Genomic DNA, 23,798 nt, shown 5'->3' on the forward strand with positions numbered 1-23,798 from the left:
AGCAATACATAAGTGTCTATATCTTAGAGAGTTTAAAATTTAGTTTCTGTGTAAATCAAATGTATCCGGTAATACTGTGTCTTGAGGAAGTACATGAAAGGTTACCGCCGACCCTAAGGAACACTGATGTCCCAACCTTGTTTTCAACTGCAGCACATTTGCCTAACAGGGACATATTATATGCAATGTTGCATAACACAGAAGGAGCATGCTAGTAGCTTGCCAGAGGTCCAGAGCCCACCCCCTTTTACAAGGTCTGATCCAAAGCAACACTGAACAGTGCAGTGTCATTTGAGGGGAATAGGGCTGATCTAAGACCTTCAGTAAACTTCAAACCTACAGAAAAGTGACCCAGATCTTCACTGCAGTGTATCTGTTTAGAGGGAATGTGATGCCAATGAACCATTCTGGAGGATAATTTCTGTACTCTAGAATTTCCATTTGTTCCCTACATAACTGGTGACAGCAGGCATCATAGTGTAGGACTGCATGTTACCACAGGGTCTAGACCATGACCTTAGATGAGGTAGGTGCTTGACAAAGTTTATTTACAAATTTTGCATGTGTAGCAACTTGGTTGACATGATCACCATCTTCATTCATTTTTATTCCAACTGCAGCCAAGAACCCCGCAGGAGCTGAACGGGAGGGGGACACTTGCAACAAAGTGCTTAATTAGTTCCCTCAGTTAATAGAGTGAGTCACAGGGCAGGATTAGAAAGAAAATGCAGATCTGTTTGGGCTAGTATGCTAAACTTAGCTAATGGATCATTTGCTCCATCCTCAAGATAAGATGGAAGAAAGAGATAATTAGTAAGTTGAACAGGTATGAAAAAGATGGGCTAGGGACACTCAACAGCTTTTAAGATCTCTTGAAATTCACTTCTATAAAAAGTTTCCTTGTTTATAACTATTTGACTCTAGCTCTAAAAGGATCAGTTTTTAGTAGAAGCAAAATACTAACACCCATTAATGCAGATAACTAAAATCCAACCACTATGCAAATGACGGTGTTTAATTTATTTGCCATGCGCAATTTTTGCTGAAATTATTCTGTCCATGGTTCCCTGCATGAGAACTAGCACTAGGCTGATTTGTGCATAAGGATGTCCACTGAGTCAACCAGCAATGAAGACAACGGGCCCACCTGAAACCAGGGAGCTCCTTTCTGAGAGAGGTGGTTGTGATCCCTCATGGACCATAAATAGAGTCAGAATGAGGGGCCATGTTGGGTCATGCCCAGAACCGCTCAGCTGAGAAAGCCTCCCAAGTAAGAGCCTGCCCTACTTTGAGTGGATGTTTTCATGAAGTCAAAATGCCTTGATGAGAAGAGCATGCTCTGTAGTTTCCAGTGTTCAATCCTCAAAGTGCCTAAACTTTTAAAGAAAATGTTTCCGGCTAAGGAAATGATAAAACGCCTTAGGTGTGGAGAGATAAAGATGAATTTTGAAATTCAGAAATAAAAAAAAAAAATTGAAAAATAAAAATTTTGTGTTTGTTTGCCCTAAACACATGAATAGATATAATCTGATGAAAGTAGTACAAGTACTCCAGCAATAGCAACACCAAAAATTACACATCTAATTCTGTAAGTTATTTGGGTTTTTAATTTAAGTAAACACTATCTGTTAGTATACTTCACCTTGAACTGTAATTTATTGAACAACTAAACTTCAATGCCAAGATACTAGTCAAGGAGATCTGGAGTAGGAGTCCTAGTAGACCCCTCTAGCTATGCTGGAGATAGTTGCAATGCCACTGAAATGATGTGCACATGATTTTGCAGAAGTAGCATCAGCACCAGGCATTTGCAAATGTGCTAAATTCTCCAGAACTTTGATGCAGGCAAAATGTTTAAGGATAGAAATAGAAAACTATGCTATAAACTAAAAGCAGCCTTGCAAGTAATTACATGCCCACTTCTCAGGGTGATAAATTACACTTGTTCATGCTTTTTATACTTTTTCTATGATTTATGAGAAGATTATAGGTAATCTTTTTCTTTCTATTGATACTAGTAAAGTTGCATCAAGGCCATACATGTCAGTCTGGAATAAAAAAACCTGAGTATGATCTGTAGCCAAAACAGGTGGTGAAAGAATGTAGCAGCTAGGATGTGAGACTGAAAAATAAGCAGGGTAGGGGGGACTAGCGAATCATTGAACGCCAGTTTATGCCACTGGTAGCGCAGCTGTGAGAAATAAAACTCAACTGTGTTCACAATTGCAATTGACAACCTGAAGACAAATGGAAAGCCAGAGACAGACAGCTCCTAGAGATGGCTTGGCACCTACAAGTTTAGCCAGAACACTGTGCAAGGAAAATAGAATGCAGATGCGGAGAGAAGCAGCTAAGAGATAAGGGAAGAGACTATGGGTATCAAGTCCATCAGGTGAACTTCGAGGCCAGGTGGTGGGCATGGGGCTGTGTCTGCTTTAGATGCTTAGAGATGGTCTCCTGGGAATTGATAATGACCATGACTTTTCTCCCATAGCTACAGAATTTCCATGCATGTAATATTTTCACCACTTTCCCAGGTGAATTGCGGTTTACTCCAAGACAGTTCATCCCAGTCCAAAATTTCTGTGGTCATGTGCTCTTTTCACCGTGACCTTTCCACGCAAATGATTTTTGCCAAGTCACCCAAATACGGACTTCGTTGACATTTCTCTCACAATTGACAGTTTTTTGAAGGAGTGGGGCTGTCTTTTCATTGCCAGGACCTCTAACTTAGTCCATACCTTTTTAATGTAAAGTTATTCCAATGACTTCTCAGAGGGGTTATTTTTTTTTTCTCTCTCTCCATTTCAGAATCTTAAATTTTAAAGAGTTGTTTGTGGCCAACCTCCTGCTATAGGAAATCCTTCTAAAGCAATTTTGGTCACTCAGACTCTATTTACTGTCCTCTGAAGGAGGGAGGTCTTGCGAGAAAGTTTTTATAATATTGATTCACAAATAGTTCTAATTGTCCTACTTCTATGTGTTGACTGAACAAACATATGCCTTCTCTTTATAATAGACTTACATACATATAAAGATGACATTTATTTCTCTAATCATCTCCTCTACAGGTTAAATCATCCTGGTTGCTTCTCTCATTTAACTCAAAATAATTTCTGTATTTCACCATCCTGGCCATCCTTTTCTGTGCAGACTTCATTCTGCCATGCTTCTCTTCAAATGGGTACCCAGACGTAATATCCTGGCATAGTCCAAGCCATATTAAGAGCCAAGGCATTGTAATTTCTCACAAGATAATTTCAATCTATGCAGCCTACGATCTTTCTAGCTTTTTAATCGCTACTTTATGCTCTTGGCTTAAATTTAGTATGTCATCAATGAAACCCTCCAACTCCTTTATATTTGCTACATGATCAATAGTATTACTTTTCATCTTCTGAAGATATTCATGTGGATGAAGGATTTTAACTTAATGTTCAAATGTGACCCAAAAAAGCAGTGCAAAACTAATAGATGGACCAATGCTGAACCTAAAAATTTAGTTAATGATAACCATCCTCTACCAAAGAATGCTAGATATTTGTTCAGCTTATTTCCCTCTCACTGGGGCAGAGATAGTCTGGGGTGGGGGAGGGGTAGAATGGCATGAACCTGAGTTCAAGTCACCAAAGAAATTGAATGTGTCTGACACATGGCAAGGCTTTCAGCTGGATAGAATGTAATCCATTGAGATTAGTGGAAAATAAATCTAGAAAGGCAAACTTAGAAAATATTACAGAGGCTCTTAGAAGCTAGACAGTGACATTTTGTCTTTATTCAGTAGACATTGGGGAGAACTTAAAGATACTTGACCAGGTCAGTGACAGAATAAGATGAATAACTAATATCCATATAGCAACCAGGTATTATAAAGTAATTCTTGCAGACATCACCTCATGAATTAGAACCATACCCTAGAAAGGTTGGTCCAATGGTGACATGGAAGATGGAGTCAAAGCAGGTGCAGGAAGAACTCAGAGCCAGGAGAAGCCATGCAAGCAAATGTGGTTTTCAACTAATAGAGTATGAAGTCTTTAATCAGAATAGTGGAGACTAGAGTTTAAAAAAGGAAAGCCAAGATACAATTGACAATGGAAAGGAAGTGACTGGATGTGGTAACTGATTAGATATAGAAAGCAGCAAAGTAAATCAATCATGACCACAAAATTTTAACTAGAAAAATGGTAGTTTTTTATAATTGTAGGGAGAAAATAGCAAGAGAAACTTTTTTTATGGCATTGGAAAACGGTGGCTTGATCGGATGAATTAATATGCATGTGTCTCTTGGATATCTATTTTAAAAACCTCCAGAGTAGAGAGAGTCATAAATGTGTGTGTAGCCCTTGGTAGTCATATTGACATTAGTAGTACTGGACTGTACCTAGATATGAAGTATCTAGATAAGTTACAGGAATAAACGAGAATTCCAAATGAGAGAAAGTAAAAAGAGAAGAGAGAATATTAAGAATAACCAGTCAAAGCAATAAGACATCCACCAGGAAGGCAGGAAGAGAACTTATATTGGGTTGTCATTCAAGGCAATGAAGGAGAGGAGATGGGTGGGGGCAGAGTGTGCGAGTAGCAGCAGCATTTAATGCTTATAGAGTCTGCAATTGATAAAGCTCGTGATAGGCCCAAGCATGGACCAGTTAAACACATTAGCATGAGTCCTCTAGAAGAAACTGGGATCTGGAATCTGACCTCTCCCTAGCACTAGGAGGACAAACCTATTTGCTGGGAGGAAGTTTACTGCAGCAACAGAACATTGGTGTGGTTCAGAGATGAGCTGGCACTCTTCAGAATTAAGTGTCCTGCTGGAGAATCCAAGAGCAAGTGATAATGAGAGACTCAAAAAGGTAGAGGTAGTGGAGGCACATGCCACTTATTCATCAACCAGGGGTTAGGAGAATCTCAGTCACTAGGCTGGAATGCAGGGGTGGGATTCTGCTTTCTAGTGACAGTGGCGATGCCCCAGGAAACTGATGATATGGGATTCTAGGCAGATTCCAAAACACAGATTCCAGTACAAGTAAAACTGGGAGGCAGAAATTGGACAATATTAGAATTTGGAAGAAAGTCAAGGCAAAAAGAACAACATGAATAACTGGTCGTACAGTCTCAGAGCATGGGGCTAGAGACCCAAAAATTTTTGCCTAAGGTTAGGAATCTGAGTTTAAACCTGCAGGGGCTTCTAGCAGCTGCAGCTGTGAAGACTTTTTGAATGCAGAGACTGAATTTGACAAAGAGACTGTATCTTCAAGAATGAGTTTCAACTAGGATATATGGGAGCTGGTGTGAAAGTCAAATTACAAGACGTGAAGGAATGAGTGAGTGAAAAAGAATGCAATGCATGGAGGCCAGGCACAGTGGCTCACGCCTGTAATCCCAGCACTTTGGGAGGCCAAGACAGGTGGATCATGAGGTCAGGAATGCAAGACCAGCCTGGCCAATATGGTGAAACCCAGTCTCTATTAAAAATACAAAGCTGGGCATGGTGGCACACACCTGTAGTCCCAGCTACTCTGGAGGCTGAGGCAGAAAAATCACTTTAACCTGAAATCATGCCACTGCACTCCAGCCTGGGTGACAGAGCGAGACTCCATCTCAAAAAAAAAAAAAAAAAAAAAAAAAATGTAGTGCGTGGAAACAACTGATGAAATTTTACACTGAGAAAGGGAGAAAGAGGCAGAAAATTAGCAAAGTCCAGAGAGAGTTTTCTGTTTTTATCTCTTGGTAATGAAAATAAAAACTTCTGTAAGCAGGCTGGGTGGGGTGGCTCTCCCCTTTAATCCAGCACTTTGGGAGGCATAAGCAGGTGGGTCTCCTGAGGCCAGGAGTTCTATACCAGCCTAGCCAACATGGTGAAACCCATCTCTACTAAAAAAAAAAAAAAAATACAAAAAAATTAACCAGGCATGGTGGTACCTGCCTGTAATTCCAGCTACTCAGGAGGCTGAGGCAGGAGAACTGTTTGAACTGAGGAGGTGGAGGCTGCAGTGAGTCGAGATTGCACCATTGCACTCCAGCCTGGGTGACAAGAGTGAAACCCATCACACACACACACACAAAAACTTCTGTAAACAGAGAGAAGGAACCAATAGAAAAAGGAATCATTCATTAAACTACAGGACTGCAAGATAGAAGGAGGAGAAGGGTAAAGGAGTACACAAAGGATATGTTGGCCAAGAGTCCTTTTGAAAGTACAGCCTCTAGGAAGCAGCCCTGGGCAGTAAGAGCACGAGACAGAGGATCCAAGGCCTGTGTTTTAGTCCTCATTTAGCTTCTACTCCACCATGGAAGCCTGGACAAGTGCTTCTTCTCTCTGGGTCTCTGTTTGCTCAGGAATAAGGGAGATGGCCTAGATCTTCTGGCTTATGACTAATTACAAACAGGTAGATCACAGATGTGTGGAAGGGAAGAAGGGTGATTGGAAAGGAAGATGTGAGCAGCTTCAGTGTTCTAAGTTAGGAAGCAGCATAACCTGGTGATGGCTATGGCTGGTGGTGGAGGGTGTCACCTGGACTACTAGAATCAGATGAGAATCAGCTGAAGGGATGGCAGAGCACAGAAAGGCCATGAGAGACTGCAGGGCACAGTGGCTGAAATCTTAGCCAGGCCATTTCTGAATGCTTGCTCAGTTGCTCACACAAGTGTCTAAGTTATGAGGCCTTAGACAAACTACTTAATCTCTCCTGACATGTTTCCTCATCTGTAAAATGGGAGTAATGGTTCCCTCATTATTTTCATAAGTAAAGGAATAATGAACACATTCAATAAGATAATGCATGTATATTGCTATTTCGTATATTGCCGGACCTACCAGTGTGCTCACACGAGCTAATGGTAGTTGAGACAAAAAAGAGGAAAACAAAGCCGATAGGAAATAATAGAAATTCATACTGACTTTCAAGATTAGAGTTTTGTAACTTGCCCTTCTACTACCATTGTCTTGCAGTGAGCGTAGACAAGCAGTTAATGAAAAGAATTCATAGCATGGAGGAAGAAGAGGAAGAAGTGAAAGTGCTTCTGGAGGGCAGACAGGTGGGTGACTGAAGGACTGACATGACATTTAAGTCAGTAAGTCAGTAAGAAAAACTGAAGTGACATTTAAGAACAGAGAGGGTGACAGTCCCAGGGCCAAAGGCCTGGGGAATGAGTTTCTAGGTCAAAAGGAATTGGGTGAAGCAGGAGCTTTGGACCATTTGGTCAAAGAAATGAAACACAAAGCTTAAAGAATTGAAAGGAGTCATACAGGAAAAGATTTTTTAGAAGAGAGAAAAACTAAAAGCAAGAAGCAAAGAAAATTTCTAGAATGAGGGATAAAATGCTACGTTTTCTGGCAAAGAAGGAATTGGGGGTGGGGAGAGACAAAGTCATTATATTTTGATATTTGTTTACTATTTTGCCACATATATATATTATTAAATGGAGACATTGAATAAAGAAGTAGTAATAAAACAAACACAACTAGAGACCCTGGAAAGGAAATGGCCCAAAGGATGGCTTGGCCCTCTGAATCATATACTGGCTGAAAAGCAGGGGAAGTCAAGGTCACTAGAGACTTGGAAGCTAAGGTTCTGAACCCTGCACTGGGTGTTTTTGTCTTCCTTGTAAAGTTATAGAGGCATTTCACAAGTATTTATAGTAAGGATGATAGGCTAACCATAGAACTAGGCCTAGTGAAAATCACTATCAAGATTCACGAGCAATTGCCTCAATTATCATAACTTACAGACTGCTTACTCAAGTGCCAGGCACTGTTCAACACAATCTTATTAATCTCCACTATAAGACCCTATGAAACTATGGTTTTGCACATCTTACAGATAAACTGAAGCTCAGAGATGTAATGTCACTTACCTAAGGTCACTGTATTAGTCTGTTTTCATGCTGCTGATAAAGACATACCTGAGACTGGGAAGAAAAAGAGGTTTAATTGGACTTACAGTTCCACACGGCTGGGGAGGCCTCAGAAGCTTGGTGGGAGGCAAACGGCACTGCTTACACGGTGATGGCAAGAGAAAAATGAGGAAGACACAGAAGTGGAAATCCCTGATAAATCATCAGATCACCTGAAACTTATTTACTGTCACGAGAACAGCACGGGAAAGACCGGCCCCCCCCCGCCCCCCCCACCGCCATGATTCAATTACCTTCCCCTGGGTCCCTCCCACAACACCTGGAAATTCCCACAACACCTGGAAATTCTGGGAAATACAATCAAAGTTGAGATTTGGCTGGGAACACAGTCAAACCGTCACACCATCAGTCACTGAGGTGGTCAGTGGCAGAGCCAGGATTTAACCCTTCAAGTACTTTCTCATATTATAGATAAATTTCAAAGTGGAGGCAAATTGTCAGAAAACCGTTGATATTTTTCATTCAAAAGAAGATGCATGAATCACAATTATTTTTATCTTTCTCACAAAGTAATCCACTTTGTGAACTTCTATAATCCATTCTTCCCTGAATAACTTCCTATATTAGCTTGCCATTTTAGAATGTTCTCTGGAAAAATGTGTTTAGAGGTCCAATGTGGGAAAATTAAAATGGTAACTTCAAAGTATGGAACAAAAGTTGTACAAAATCTCAGTTTTCTGAGTATAGCAATATTAAGAAACTTAGCAATAAAGTCCTAAAAAATGTAATTGTAGCTTGGTGGCACTGTTAAATATGTATACTGTGGTCTTTTTGACAATTGTATTAATCCCTTTACAAAGCCTTCAGAAGTTCCATCACAGAAGCAAGGATGCTGTTTTGATCTATTTATTACTCTTAAGTGTTCAGAGAACTGTCCCTATTTTCTAATTAACACTTTTAAAGATAAAAAGCCATGTATTAAATCAATCTGAATGATGGTTGTTTGTGAATCCCACAAGATAAGGCAATTTGCATGTTCACTTTGTACTTCCAAACTAAATCTGCCCATCTCCAAAGCAGTCCCTTATAATGTAAACCTTTTGTGAGCATTTGTAACTTGAAAGAAAGTTTGGCCTACTACAGAAGCAGTGCCAATTATCTAAAGGGCTTCGTTACCAAAAATGATTAAGATGCAAAGATATTGGGTTGTTATTTTATATTGTTTGCTGTGGAGTTCGAGGAAATGACTTTTAAAGCATCCAGGATTATAGATTATTACCTTTTTATGGAGGACTAACACAACTCATTTCCCCCAACAGTTAACAGCTTTCAAAAGTAACCAGTTGCCACTCATTTGGGGTAGAATTCCTTTGATATGAATTAAATTGCTTGCTGATGAAATGCACCTTTCAGCGACCTGTTTGAGTTTCAGCTGATGCTGTAGTATGCTTCGTGATGTGAATTCTAGCATCGGTGCTAAATCACAGTGGTGATTTATTATTGGATTTTCGGGACTGATGAGTCAGCACTGTAAGATGTTTACAAAATTAGACTTTCAAGAACAATGGCACTTCTCTCATTAAACAGAAACCTTTGTTGCCCATACAGGCTATTGTTTCCACATGGTTGTGGTGTGATGTGTTCACACTTGGGGCTCGCATCAGCTAGGGTTTCTTTGCATTTGCAGAATCTGTCTTCATTGGACTTAAAGTGCTCAATCAACTTTGAAACCATGTGTAAAGGCTCCGGTCCTCCAAATTCAAGAAAGAATCCATTATCTTCTCTAAACAGTTCAACCTGTGCTTTCCCTTTGCCAAATAATTCAAGAAACCAGAAACTTCACGTTGGCTAGTGAAGTTGTATCAGATTTTTCTTTTTTTTTTTTTTTTTTTTTCTCTCTAAAGAAATGAAAAGCAATGCCTTGTATCTGTGGATCTCTTGTGAATGGCTCTGTAAAAGTTAAGACCTGGAAAAAGCTACAAGGCAGTGGATGAGATGGCGGAAATGTGTTGCTGACTTTTTCTGGGGAAAAGCAGAGGGTGTTTTTTTTTCTTCATTCAACAAATGTTTGTTGACCTTCTGTTGAATAACAGGTGCTGCTATATTACTACAGGTGCTATCAATATGAACACAAACATGACATTCTTGTCTTCATGGAGTTTACCTTCTAGAAAATAAGATGGACATAAAACAAACTTAAAAACACATAAAATAATATCAGCTCATAATTTCTATAAGCGTTAGATACGTCCCCTAAAATTGAAATACCTTAAACCTCAGCAAATGCAAGCAAAACTAAGGCCTGCTTATTCCCAAAACAATTTTGAGCTTATTTTAATAAGCAGCAGCTTCCTGGCCGGGCACTGTGGCTCACACCTGTAATCGCAGAAGTTTGGGAGGCCAAGGCAGGCGGATCACCTGAGGTCAGGGGTTCAAGATCAGCCTGGCCAACATGGTGGAACCTCGTCTCTACTAAAAGTACAAAAAATTAGCCAGGCATGGTGGTGGACGCCTGTAATCCCAGCTACTCAGGAGGCTGAGGCAGGAGAATTGCTTGAACCTGGGTGGTGGAGGTTGCATTGAGTCAAGATCACCCCATTGCACTCCGGCCTGGGTGACAGAGTGAAACTCTGTCTCAAAAAAAAAAAAAAAAAAAAAAAAAAAGCTCCATTTATAACACAGCTTTCATACAGCAGCTGTTTCTTAAGACCCCAATCACAGTTTTCATACTTTAGGTTCTGTTATAAATTCAACCTAATCATCATAGCACTTTCTAGCACTTTATTTTCTGAATCTAAATGGAAATGATCAGAGAGTGCATCATTGCTGACTACTCTGGGCATGTTTAGTATGACCCAACCCACAGAAAGAGCAACTCGACAATCTTTTGATGCCTCCTCTATCACTATTATTAGATAATTAACATGATCATAATTTTTTCTGTATTGTATATTGATTATAATGAGACTAAGTATGGACAAATAAAACATATTACCAACTCAAATCCTAAAGCAATGGATTTCAGCATTTGGCTCTTGTTCCTATGACAAAACACATGGCAAATGATGTTCACCCATGGGACATAGCTCTGTGGACATTTCAGGATGAGTGCAATCCTCAGGATGTTAGCATACCTCCAGTCTTTTTTTTATTCACTCAAGAATGCAAAAGGGAATATCAGTGAGTGAGAATGAAATCATTGTAGAAATAACCTTGACTCCTCTGCTCCCATTTATTTTTGAATAAATCAGTTGAAAACTATTCCTTTTTTTTTTTTTTTGAGACAGAGTCTCGCTCCATTGCCCAGGCTGGAGTGCAGTGGTGTGATCTCGGCTCACGGCAAGCCCCACCTCACGGGTCACTCCATTCTCCTGCCTCAGCCTCCCAAATAGCTGGGACTACAGGCGCCCGCCACCACACCTGGCTAATTTTTTGTATTTTTTAGTAGAGACGGGGTGTCACCGTGTTAGCCAGGATGGTCTTAATCTCCTGACCTCGTGATCCACCCGCCTCGGCCTCCCAAAGTGCTGGGATTACAGGCGTGAGCCACCGCACCCGGCCAAAAACTATTCTTCATCACAAATTACTTGTGAACCTCTGACAAAGAATCATAACAAATGTATGTGCCACAATAGTGCACTTAGAACCACTGACTGCAAGGAACTAAATTATTCTAAAATTAGATAATCATACATGTTCTGAACTTTCAGAAATTCATTATATAGTTAATTACAATAAATTTTAAGAAATTCATTATAATAATAGTTACCAATAACCAAAGCCAACCACTGCCATAATTGAAACACCTAATTTGCTTTATGATTATAAACTTCTCTTTTCTCCCTTCAGTACTAAAGATCTGGTGGTAGAAGGGGGAGGGAGCTCTTAGCTCTTCCTAAAGCAGGTACTTCCTTTTCTCTACAGCCTGTGTGTCTTTCAGATCTCCACTGACAAGGTGTTGATATGTGGAAGTAGTTACCTCAGGTCAAGTGTTCCTGCAACCAGGCTGCAAGTACTCACTTCAATGGAAAGCTCTGAGGTCCCTGCCAGCCCCTCTGGTCTACAGATGTCTCGGGATGCAGCCCCACCCTTTCTTAGTCACAGCAGTGGGATTTGCAAATGAGCAACACACCAGAGTTGTAACCAACTTTAAGGTGGACTTCAGCAAAAGGTAGGAAACTTGTTGGCTTCAGAAATGTACTTTTTAATGATTGATATACTTCAAAAAAATTACAAGAATTCTCTCATTGTCAATTCAGGTGGGACATTTTGTTCTTTCTGTGAATGAGTCCTTTGCTTATTTTTGGGAAAATGTGGTTTTACATATCCTAAGTTTAACCATAAATCCTTCTGAAATGCAAACTGAAAGCACACTTTCCTTCTCATTACATTCCATTCTACCAAAAAAAAGATCTAAGTATAACTGTAACAGCATCTATGCAGGGCTGTAAACCAGAAGTACAGGACTGCCTTGTAAACAGTGCTACATAGGAAACTTGGGAAGGTCTGCCTCTCCGTTGTGACTCGACAGGCAATTGCTACGTGAAGGCAGATTTATACATTAGACTAGATGCTTAAACCCAAATTTTATGGCTGTATAGCCTTGTAGGAGTTTTATTTTTATCATTGTGAAACAGGAAACATGTTTGATAGAAAATGAAATCAATAAATACCATTTCTATAGAATAATGTGACTGCTTGTTGATAGGCAGCATCTTGGAACTTTGTTTTTCCTCATTTTAGTGAATGAATGAAAACTTTGTCAAATTTAGGACTTCCATGGGCATGATGAAAAACTATTGCTTAAAGGCAGATTTTAAAACTTCAACAAAGGGAAGGAAAATATAGAGAAGAAAAGGAAAAATAAAGGAAAAGAAGGGAGGACAAAGACATCGGATGAAAGAAGCAAAAACTGAACAAGGAGAGAAGACAGGAAGGAAAGAGTGAGGAATGAAAGGAGAAAGGAAAGAAGGGGAAGTAAGGGAAGGATAAAATAAAATATGGCACTTAGGTACACTAGCAATATGGTTATTTAAGTACACTGAATTATCAGAGTGGATCAGCAAAAAGTTAGAAAGCACAGGTGTCTCTGTAATTGTGATGCATTGGGAAAATTCACACTGTTAAATGAGCCTCAATTTCTCACTTCTACCTGTGTGATACAGAAATACACTGTTAGTACACTGGGCCATAATCCAAAAGATGCCAAAACTAGTGTGTGAGAATGGAAGACTTGCAAAATTCTTCTGTCTTGTGCTCCTCTAGTATCAAATCAGACTGTGTACATTTATGTTTTATATGCTATTAGTAAGGCACATTTGTTGAATGTTTGGATTGAATAATTTTAAGAACACACCACTATTTTTATAAGAAAAATATCCTTAAAACATGATGAAGATTCATTGTTAATTTTTTTCATAGAGACATGGTTTAAATCAAGTTCACAATCCTGGGGGTGGGAAGTCAGCAAAATGCTGAGAAAATGATGCAGAACTAGTAAAAAGGAAACAATTTGCATGAAGGCTAAAATACAGCTCTTGGAAGGACAGCCTAGGAAACTAAAGAAGAAGACATAAAACTAAAGAAGATATTTGGTCTCCCTTTTCCCATGTAAATGTAAAACAACAAACCTAACATCGTGCTTCAGATTAACTATATCATAGAAGCATTTGCTGTATGAAATTTCTGTTCACAAAAAGACATGCTATATCTGAATGCACCATTCATTCTATTAATTACCAAATTTCTTTGTACTGAAAAATTTTTGTTCTACTGTAAATGTTTTTGTTAATGGAGATAACATCAGTGAAAACTTTACAATCTCCATAATATTGGTTTAAATTGACCACATGGTTAGAAATTAGAAATCTAAGATTTTTGTCAAACACATATACGAATTTCAATCTCTACAACTATCAAATATTTATTCTTTTGGTTCTCCATTCATCAGTCTCTAAATGGAGAAAATGTATATATTATGGATTTGCTTGTCTGCACTCTATTATGGAGCAATCCTTGCCCACATTTAAAGATGTATTTAAAGAGAATTTAAATTTAAACAGATTCATATGCACGTGCATACATAATGAAAGAAAGGAAAAGGGAGGAAACATTATGGAATTTCCTTTCTATTTTTTTCTGCAAAACACCACTTCTTACATGTGTAGGTTTTGGGGTATTCTTTCTTAAGAGGATATTCTTTCTTTCCTCTTATCAGGGTAGGGCACTGAGAGCAAACGATATTTTATTTATAATATTCAGGAATTTTTTTTCTTCATTTTTATTTCTGCTCACCCATAAAGTTACTATTGTAGTAACATGTTGGCCGATCACACTGTCCAAAAGTAGTTAAGTCTAAATTTCCAAAGGAAATATAAATTAAGACACAGATGGATGTTGTTGTATGAGGGGAACCTGGTCTGGGTTTCCAGGGTGATAGGGAGAGAGAGGGAAGTGATGTTTTGCCTCTTTTAACCTGGTTGTTAATGCATCTTTGCACAATTAATTCATGCCTAACATTTAAATGCATTTATAAATCCTCTGAGGGTTAAGTAATGTCATTACTGTTTTGTGGTACGTTACTGTGGTGCATCTATACCAGTTTTGCCCCAGATTCCTCATTACTCTCCTTCAATAAATAACAACAAACGGTGAAGTCTAGTTCTGCATCAGCATTTCAATTTCCTCATGAAAAATTGGCCTTCTTTCTTTTTGGTTTGTGAGCACCTGGGCTAACATCACTCATGCCATGTTATATAACAAAAGGCAAAAAGGCAACTTGAGCAATTGTCTGATGTCACTTGCTTATTTTGGATGCCATTTTGATCCACACAACTCAGACTATGGGCATTGTTTCCTTGTGCCCCTATAAATGGCAGAACAATCAACTGAATACGCCAATCTCCTGTTCTAGCTCTTTGCCAAGTTCACTCTGAGATTTAGCCAATTATCCTCATCAATTTATGGTATGACATATTCCCTTGCTAAGAAAATTCTTACTGCCCCACTGAGTCTCATTCTCTTTTAAACTTATATACAAATCACAGCCGGCTAATGGACATAGTAAGTGCTTTCCTGTACGTGTCAAAGATCACCGGGTTTGCGGTTGCTTCTCTGATGGGCATCACTGGCATCCCAGGTACTTCCCTGGGGAGAGTTACAGAAGTCTGGCTACAATCAGCACCGTGTCCTAATCCTGCATATGAGTATCATATCTCTCGAACAGGTGCTGGCACCAAAGACCGAGACCAGCTACAACTCCAGCAGCCTTTTTCATGAGATAATAAGATTTTAGGCAGGTTTCACAAAAACGTTGAGATTCACTGAATCGATAAATGTCAAATAAATAGGGAAAGTAACTGAGTGGTATACGTGTTGATCTGTCATCGATAGAGCTGTAGATCAGATGGCGATGTGATCATTTTTAGCGCAGCTCTTCCCATCCTCTGCTCAAATGCACCAAATGAAGCGCCCATTTGCTGACTAGAAATTCACAGTTGAGGTCGACTGACGATGCGGTGCAAAGAAGCCTGTTCTGTTCCTCTGCTCACAGATAAGCTGTGCCAACCTTCACCTTTAAATAGCCCTGTATTTAATTATGCGATATTTAGAAATAAAGTTCAGTCGCAGTTCACTAATAATTTGTACCCACTTAAGAGGAAGAGAGTTAGCAATCAGCAACTCAAAAAAAAGAAAAAGGACAGCTCAGTGCCAGGTTGCAATATAAAATAAAGCATTTATTTAAGGGCAATTTACAGTAAATTAAACTGGACTGTAACAAAAATATCCTGGATTTTTTAAAGGGTGATGTTATTTTTCTATTTCACCATAAAACCTTAGGAGCTATGAATTAACTTAAGCAAACAGAACAAAAACTGAACCCAAGAAAGGTATAAGAGCTACTTTCTTGAAAACAAAACAATCTTTTCGTTCCTGCCATTTGTCGGAATTCTTCCTCCGGGCAAGCTGGACAGCTGCACTAGTAGGTTTTTCAGTCATGGATTGTAAGCCCCACCTGGCTAGATTTGTTTAGCAGACAGCTGGCAGAATTAAATAAAAAGAATGGGACACACAATGCTTCCAAAAAAAAAAAAGCTGAGAGAATACTTTTTGGATGTTTTAGCCTTTTGGAGGTTTATGGTTTCCCTTTCTACTTTTTCTTGCCTATATCCACATGTTACTATATGTGAACATATCTCATGGATATTTTCTCTCAATTATAACTCCATAGCTGAGGTAAGAATGCAGCACAAATGAAAACATCAAGTAAACATGTCTTGAATGACTTTTTTTTAGTTAGAAATACCAATTTGCAGTTTATAAGTCCCCAAGAATGACATCAGTTTTAAATTACCATTTTTTATTTCTGCATTTTCTTTGCTATTTTTTAAAGCCAATAAAATAGATTTTCTTCATCTGGAATGTTCTTTCTAGCTTAAAGATAAGAAGGAGTCTAAATTGTGGGAATGGCATCCTTCTGCATCTGTTTCTCTCACAAACCTATCAAATATCTAATTTTTGGCATGACTGCTGACTCCGACAGGGGGATGACATAAACCAGCTTTGTGGTTACATGTTTCATTTTTAATCTCATGGAAATAAAGATCAGCACTGAAGTGTCCCTTCACATGTGACAATTTGGGACTCTTTTCCAAAAGCTCAGGCAGAGGGGCGTTAACCTGGTTAAATTTAACACACAGCATATGCAAAAGTGGCATGGATTTTTATGCTAAGGCACAAGACAAACCTGCCTTCAGCAGAGCCTTGTTCCCCTCTGAAGCACAAGCCACAAACAATGGGAACTGTATAACTCGGTGGCAGCAGGGTGCCAAAGAATGATGGAAAATGGATACAAGAATGGGGAGATGAAGTAGCTCGCTCAAGAGCCACACATTTTCTGTTTATTTTATCTCTTTCCATAAATGTGACGGACTAGTGGAATATTTCATCCATCCTAGATTCACTACTTAGCATGGGGAGAATCCAGACTTTTCATTAAACACAGTAAATATAGTACGGAAGGTTCAAAAAAACCAAAATGGTTTGGATATGATCCTGATTGGAAGAGCTCCATGAAAATAGATTCCAACTGCTTATAAATGAGCAAGGGGGAAGGGCATGCTTGTTTTAAAGGCAGCATGGCAGAGGAACATTAATGCTGATAGCCCAGCTATCATCTATGAGATGACCATGAACGGCCTCGACAGCCAGTGTAGAACTACTCAGAAGTTCACATTTCCATAGCCCATGGAAATGTATCGAACATTAAGGACCAAGCTAGGAAACAAACTCTTTAGTTCATTACCTAATATTTGCTTTCCAGAGCGAAAGCCTGACTTGGCCCTTCTCCATCCAGCCTATACATCTCTCCATGCAATGTAGACTTTATGGAGCCAGGCATGATCTGTTCATCACAGAGGCCTGATTCTCTCTAAGCACTGATATCAATATCATACATTTCAAATACAAGGGAGGCCTGGGCAGGCTTAATCCCCTGAGCCCAAGTAAACTGAACATGGTCTCTAGAAAGGCTGTTGGCATAGAACAAAAAGACAGTGTTACTGTTTATGCTTTTACATGGTTAGCAAAATGGGTCCCCATCAAAGACTAAGAAAACAGCCCTGGTGAGAAGAGAGGAGTGAGGTCACTCTAGGTTTCTGTCTGACCCTTATATGCAATCCAATCTTGGCTGTCATCTAACAGTGTTGTATTTAGTTTGATAGATATATCTATCTAGCCAGATGATTACAGTACTGTGCATCTTCCATGCATTCATGGCTTAGCTGAAATAAAAACTACAAAATCTGTTTGTATGTGCTATGGGCTTTCCTCTTCTTCCTTCATACAGATTTCCTTTCCTCCTCTCCCTCCTGCCCAAGAAAAGGAAAGGAAAAGAATTCCCTGTAAATTGTGTATTCTGATTCTGAATTATTTTGTAAATGTTTCATATGAATCCATCAAGTCTACCCTAGATCAACTTGCATCTCAGCCAACTTCTTTACTAAAGAAAATTGATTCTTGTTTACTTCTTTCAGGAAGGAGAATCATGATGAATTATTAGGATAACCCCCTACTGTTAGAAAATCTCCCTCCGTTGGCTACAGGAGCTTTGAAATTCGAAAGTCAGAAGTAAGCCTGGATTTTTTAAAAATATTTTTTTAGACAAGAAAAAAGATTTCTACAAGTTTCAAGCTCAACCTTAATAATTGCTCAACAGCCATATTTTTTCCTGTTTTCATCACCCCAATGAGCAGTACGTTATTCTGATACTTTGTTAAAAGACCCTTTAATTGCAAATTGACCTTCAATTTTTAACGGAATCGCCCACCACCAAGCAGGATTTTATTTCTGGATGAAAATTAATATCATTCCTTTCTATTTTAGCACATATAAGCATTTAATTGGGGATGGTGTAGACTACTTATCAAAGTAAGTATTCCTAGGAGAAAAAAAGTAGTTTTCTAAATGTTAATTCTACTAATTGAAATCTGCTAGAGAAAGAATTTATCATTTTGGATAGAGGTAAACATAGTGCTATAAATATATAGCAAAAATCCCATAGACATCATTGAATACATCATCACAGAATCTCATATATTTGGCAACAGAAAATGTACTCTATTATTTGTTGGGTTAAAAGAGACTACATATCCTTGAGAAGATTTTTTTTAATTTCTAGAGTTAAATTTATAGCGTAACAGAAAATTACTAACTTCTTCCACTACCTAGAGTTTCAAGTCACTAATTTTACTAATCCATTAAATGTATGTTTCTACGCTTAAGAAACCAAAGAAACCTGCAGATTCTGTATATTTACCCAGGGATCACTTTCCTGGTGGTGAAATGTAACCAGCTCTTTTGCAGAATGGAGCAATCACTGGGTGCCAGTAACACTATGCTACGATGTGCAGAGAGGGAAATGAAGGCTAGCTCATCCGAAGGAAACTACAGGGGAATTTTAGATCAGCAGAATGCAATTATCCAAGTTGGAATTGTTCCAGAACACCAAAGAGAACTCTAAAGGTGGGTAAATTGAATAGCGTTTCTCCTCAATTTCAGGACAAGCAACTCCATCTCACAAGACTGGTGCTTGTTCTGTTTATTTGTCTTTATGTTGTGAGTACTACTGGACACGTGCTGGCCACCATCACAGGAGGTGAAGGGTGTAGAACACTTGATCAGAATCAGGGGCATCAGATCAATAATAGGCACCCTATCCTCTTCTGCTATCCAAAGAGTGAAAGATGTTTTTAGAATCTGTTTCAACGTACAATTTATTGATCAACTGGGTACTCAGGGAGACTCTATTTTCCAGTTCCTCTTGCATCTATGTGTGACCACATGACTGAGTTCTGGCCAATGGAATGTGGGTGGAAATATATACTTGACTTTGAGCTTAGTCATAAAATAAATATACCACTTGATCCCTTTCTCTGTCTTTGTCTCTCTCTGTCCACACACACACACACACACACACACACACACACACACACACACTTATTCATCCAGAAGTGCAGCACTCAGAGATCTCAGAGATGGTAGATTAAAAGAGTTCAAATCCCTGAGTCCCTGCTTAGAGGGCTGCTATCCAGAAGAGTGACTCAAGCTACATCAGACCATGACATGAACAAGAGAAAAAAAACACTTACTGTGGTAAGATTTGGAAGTTTTTGTTCCAGGAGCTAGAGAGATCTTGACTAATGTGATGTCCACAATAGAAATGAAATTCCTTCAAATTCCAGAATTAAGAAAGTTGAAAAAAGTTACTACATAAAACAAGAACTTCCATTAATTGCTTATGGGAGTGTAAAACTTTGCTAGTGTTCTGAGGGGAAAAATGGGCAAGAAATATTAAGCTGTAATGGCTTCGTATCTTTTTATGCTTCAACCTAGTAAACACTACATCTAGACTCTATCCTGACGGAAAAATCAAAACTAGTGACCAAGATCTTTGTTCCTCAGAACATGGGTTATGTTAATTAAAATATTAAAATAATAATATTTTTATTATTTTAAATAAAATATTAAATATTAAAAATATTAAAATAATAATAATAATAATAAAATAATAATAATAAAAATATTATATCACATTAACATTAAAAAAGATAGTTAACTAAACTGTGTTTACACCTCTATTAGGAAATACTATTCAATCATCAAAAATTACATACCCAGTGGGCCGGGCGCGGTGGCTCATGCCTGTAATCCTAGTACTTTGGGAGGCCCAGACAGGCAGATCATGAGGTCAGGAGATCGAGACCATCCTGGCAAACACGGTGAAACCCCATCTCTACTAAAAATACAAAAACAAAATTAGCTGGGCGTGGTAGCAGGTGCCTTTAGTCCCAGCTACTTGAGAGGCTGAGGAAGGAGAATGGCGTGAACCCGGGAGGTGGAGCTTGCAGTGAGCCAAGATCATGCCACCGCACTCCAGCCTGGGTGACAGAGCAAGACACTGTCTCATAAAAAAAAAGAAAGAAAGAAAGAAAGAAAAGAAAAGAAATTATATACCCAGTGGATATTTTAGCCATTTATTTATTCAATAAACTAATGTTTATTTAGTATCTATTATGGCCAGGACTTATTCTAGATGCTGGGGATGTAACAATGAACAACAGTAAAATATGTCTGTTCTGATGATGTGTATTTTGTGGTGGGTAAGATAAACAATATACAACAAACAAATAAATCAATAAATGGATACTCATAATGAACTAGAAAAATGTTCCACTGACAATATTTAAGAATATAACATGCAGGAACTGTATATACATTGTACATACACAGGCATACACACACATACAACACCCCACATACAGAGTTAGACAGAAAAAGGCCAGACAGAAAAATAATAAAATTCTAACATATGCATATGTAACTTTTCTAATCATGAGCAACGTTCATATGAGCAAAGTTCATAAAACATACAAATCAGTTGCATTGCTGATGTATGAATTTGAGATGTTAAGTGTATAACTCTGGTGTGGAGGGATGATCAATTTACATAGAGTAACAGGGCAGCCAACCAGCAGCCACTTGTCAGAAGGATTTTATTATTACAAAATCAAGTAACACTCTGCAAAGTGATTTAAATTATTTAAAAGAAAACATGACATCTTTTTCAGAAAATCTTAAAAAGAAAAAAAGAAGGTGATGACTTTGGATAGAACCCAACCAGCCCGTGCTGGTCATGGAAGTGGAGAGACTGTGGCAGGAGCAGAACAGCGATGGAGGGATGCTTCTTATGGAAGTTGGGAGCCTGATGAATGAGTTCATCATTTTTTCTACCCTGAAAGTGACAAAAACTAACTCATGAAACTTTTCTGCCTGTATTCCAGAGAATGCAAAAATTACTCATCAAGTAAAAAATTAAAAGGAATTTTTAGTGCTCTGAAGTGGGAACTTAAATTTTCCACTATAATTTACTCGATTTTTAGAGATGACTTATAGGTTATGGTGGGATGGGTGAATGTGTCCATTTTGCATGTGCTCAGTATGTCCGCTTACAAGTTTCAAGTGTCTGCTGTATACCACAGCATTAGCAGTGAATGTTTCTGGGCTGGGGAATTTAGAATTATTTTTGTTTCAGTCTTCATATATTTCTACTTCCTTAAAAATTTTCTAAAGAGGATACGGCTTGCTTTAAAACTTAAATAAGAACAAAAATAAATATGTACATATCTAAAAACAAAAGTGTATGGCTGTCTCTTTACTCACGAGGCTTGTAAATAGGACTTTTTAGCCATGAATGGGGTACCCACTTCCATTATAAACTTACATTGCATCTGCACAGGTGTAGCTGCCATCAACAGTGTGTAGTTGTTGGCCCAAGTCCATGATGATCCCACTAGGCCATCACCTGGCAGGTGAGCTTAGGTAATGCCTTTGGGTTCTGTACCACACCCCTTAAAGATGCACAAATCAAGATGCTTAGCCCCCTGAAAGAGTGATCTCTCCAAAAAATCCATTAGTGTTCATCCATTCATCGTTTCTGATTAGACCCACACCCTCCAATGAAGTCCACAAATAGCATTTCAGAAGCAGCCTATTTCCATACAGATGGAAAAGGGAGCTTATTCTTCACTAAACTCAACCAAAAATCTTGGGGCATTATGCACACATGCAGAAGGGGCTGCAGTCCTGGACGTATCCCACCAGAACTCACTGTTGGCAACGGAGGAGGGCTCTGAATCAGAGGGTTGGAAGGAATCTAAGTAAGACGTCTAGTCCATCACCCTGCCTCCAGGCAATTTTCCAGGCAGATGGGTATTTATCCTGTTCTTAAAGCTCTCCACTGATCTGAGGGAAAAAGACATGGGTATTTATATCCATGATGTTTTCTAACCAAATGTGTAATATTTGCCACCTACACCATCTGCAGCAGTTCAAAATGTAGTAAGATTGAAAGTTAAACTCATTGATCTCAGCAAAGATAATGAAATAAAAATGTTTTGTATTATATATTATAGTTTTTCCCAAAGTTTTTGATGAAGGATTCATAAAATGGCATCAGTAGTTTCGGGCAAAGAAGAAAGAATTTGTTTGACGATTGACAATCAGTACAGTTTCCAGAAATCAGATAGGAAAAACTCAGCTGCTAGTTATTGCTCTTAGCACAGTTGTGTGCAAACTAACACCATGGTCCTAGGCTTCCTCTCTGGGGAATTCATTTAACTGTGTTTTCTTCCATGGCTTTCACCATAGCTCACCTGTCTCTCAAATGTATATCCTTAATCCCAAATAGTTTAAGAGAAAATAAATTATCAAAAATTCATGTTTTGCAGTGGGGTCAAGGACATCCTTTCTCTGCCCCTCCCATTACGAGCACAATTATTTTAAACAAAATAAACATAATCCTTTGTTTAGTGTTTGGATACAGAAATGAAATTTGAAGACCTGGCCAGATTTTATGAAGAACTGCCCAAACTCCAATCCCTTAATCTTCTTATTCACAGAACCTGTTTCTTCAGATTTTGGAACATGAGCTATTTAAGATTCAGTAGGTCACTTTCTCTGATGCCTGATATACTGATGATGGTGCTTAGCAACCTCTAGTGATTTTACTGCTGCTTGGCCAATCCTAAGTTTACTCATCAAGTACCTTAGTTTTTTAATTGGCCTCAGCATACCAAGCCAATATTCAGGTATTTATCCTTGACATTGGCTGGTGAGCAATGATATCATCTCCAGCCAGACAGGGTTCAGAGCCCCAAGAGATCACAGTTGGCCCCAGTTTCTGGGCAGGAGTATGGTCAAGCCAATCAATGTGAGGTACATCTGTGAGAAACCCCGCTCTGTGGACGAGCCTACAGACAAACCAGAGAAAACCGTCTCCAGCATCTAGCCCTTAGTTCCAGGTGTCATATAACTGGCCTGGAACGGTCCTTACATTTTCTCTGGGCTCACTGCTAGAGGCATTAGAGACAATAAAGTCTCTTTATTTAGGAAAGCTCTTTCTCAAAAGCTCTTCCCTACTGGGAGTGAGTCTGGCATTCAGAGGTTACCCTAGAAAACTTCAGCCTACATTTTATTGAAGGAACCATGATTTCAGACATGAGTCACTGAGAAGAATCAGTTGTATAGGATTTAGTCTCCCTAACACAGAGAGTTGGTGAAAATGGCCAAACTTAGTTATATACTTAGTGTGCATAAAATGGCCAGAAAAAAGTTATGGCAAAACTTTTCTGCATGAGTTATCTTTCTTTCCCAGTAAGCAAAACAGAAATGTAATAATTGTGTATCAAGTATAGTAGTATAGTGGAAAGAGAATCACCCTGGTAGTCTAGAGACCAGAGTTCTAGCCATCTTCTGCCACTTGACACTGATATAAGTAAGTATAAATTTACTCACCTATAAGACACAGTTCTGGAACGTTTCCAAGATAATCAAAATGCAAGGAGCCCTGGCCATGTAGCAAACCAGGAGTTCCCATCTGG

General features: G+C 38.8%; 1 long non-coding RNA gene across 1 annotated transcript; it reads left to right on the plus strand.

Moving 5' to 3' along the window:
- Window positions 1-11,800: 11,800 nt before the first annotated feature.
- LOC111546153 lies at window positions 11,801-21,485 on the plus strand. Its single transcript, XR_002732669.1, has 3 exons — window positions 11,801-12,031; window positions 18,724-18,882; window positions 20,988-21,485. It is a non-coding gene; the product is annotated as an uncharacterized LOC111546153 (long non-coding RNA).
- Window positions 21,486-23,798: the final 2,313 nt, after the last annotated feature.

The sequence above is a fragment of the Piliocolobus tephrosceles genome, chromosome 11 (assembly GCF_002776525.5).
Source record: "Piliocolobus tephrosceles isolate RC106 chromosome 11, ASM277652v3, whole genome shotgun sequence".
NCBI lineage: Eukaryota > Metazoa > Chordata > Mammalia > Primates > Cercopithecidae > Piliocolobus > Piliocolobus tephrosceles.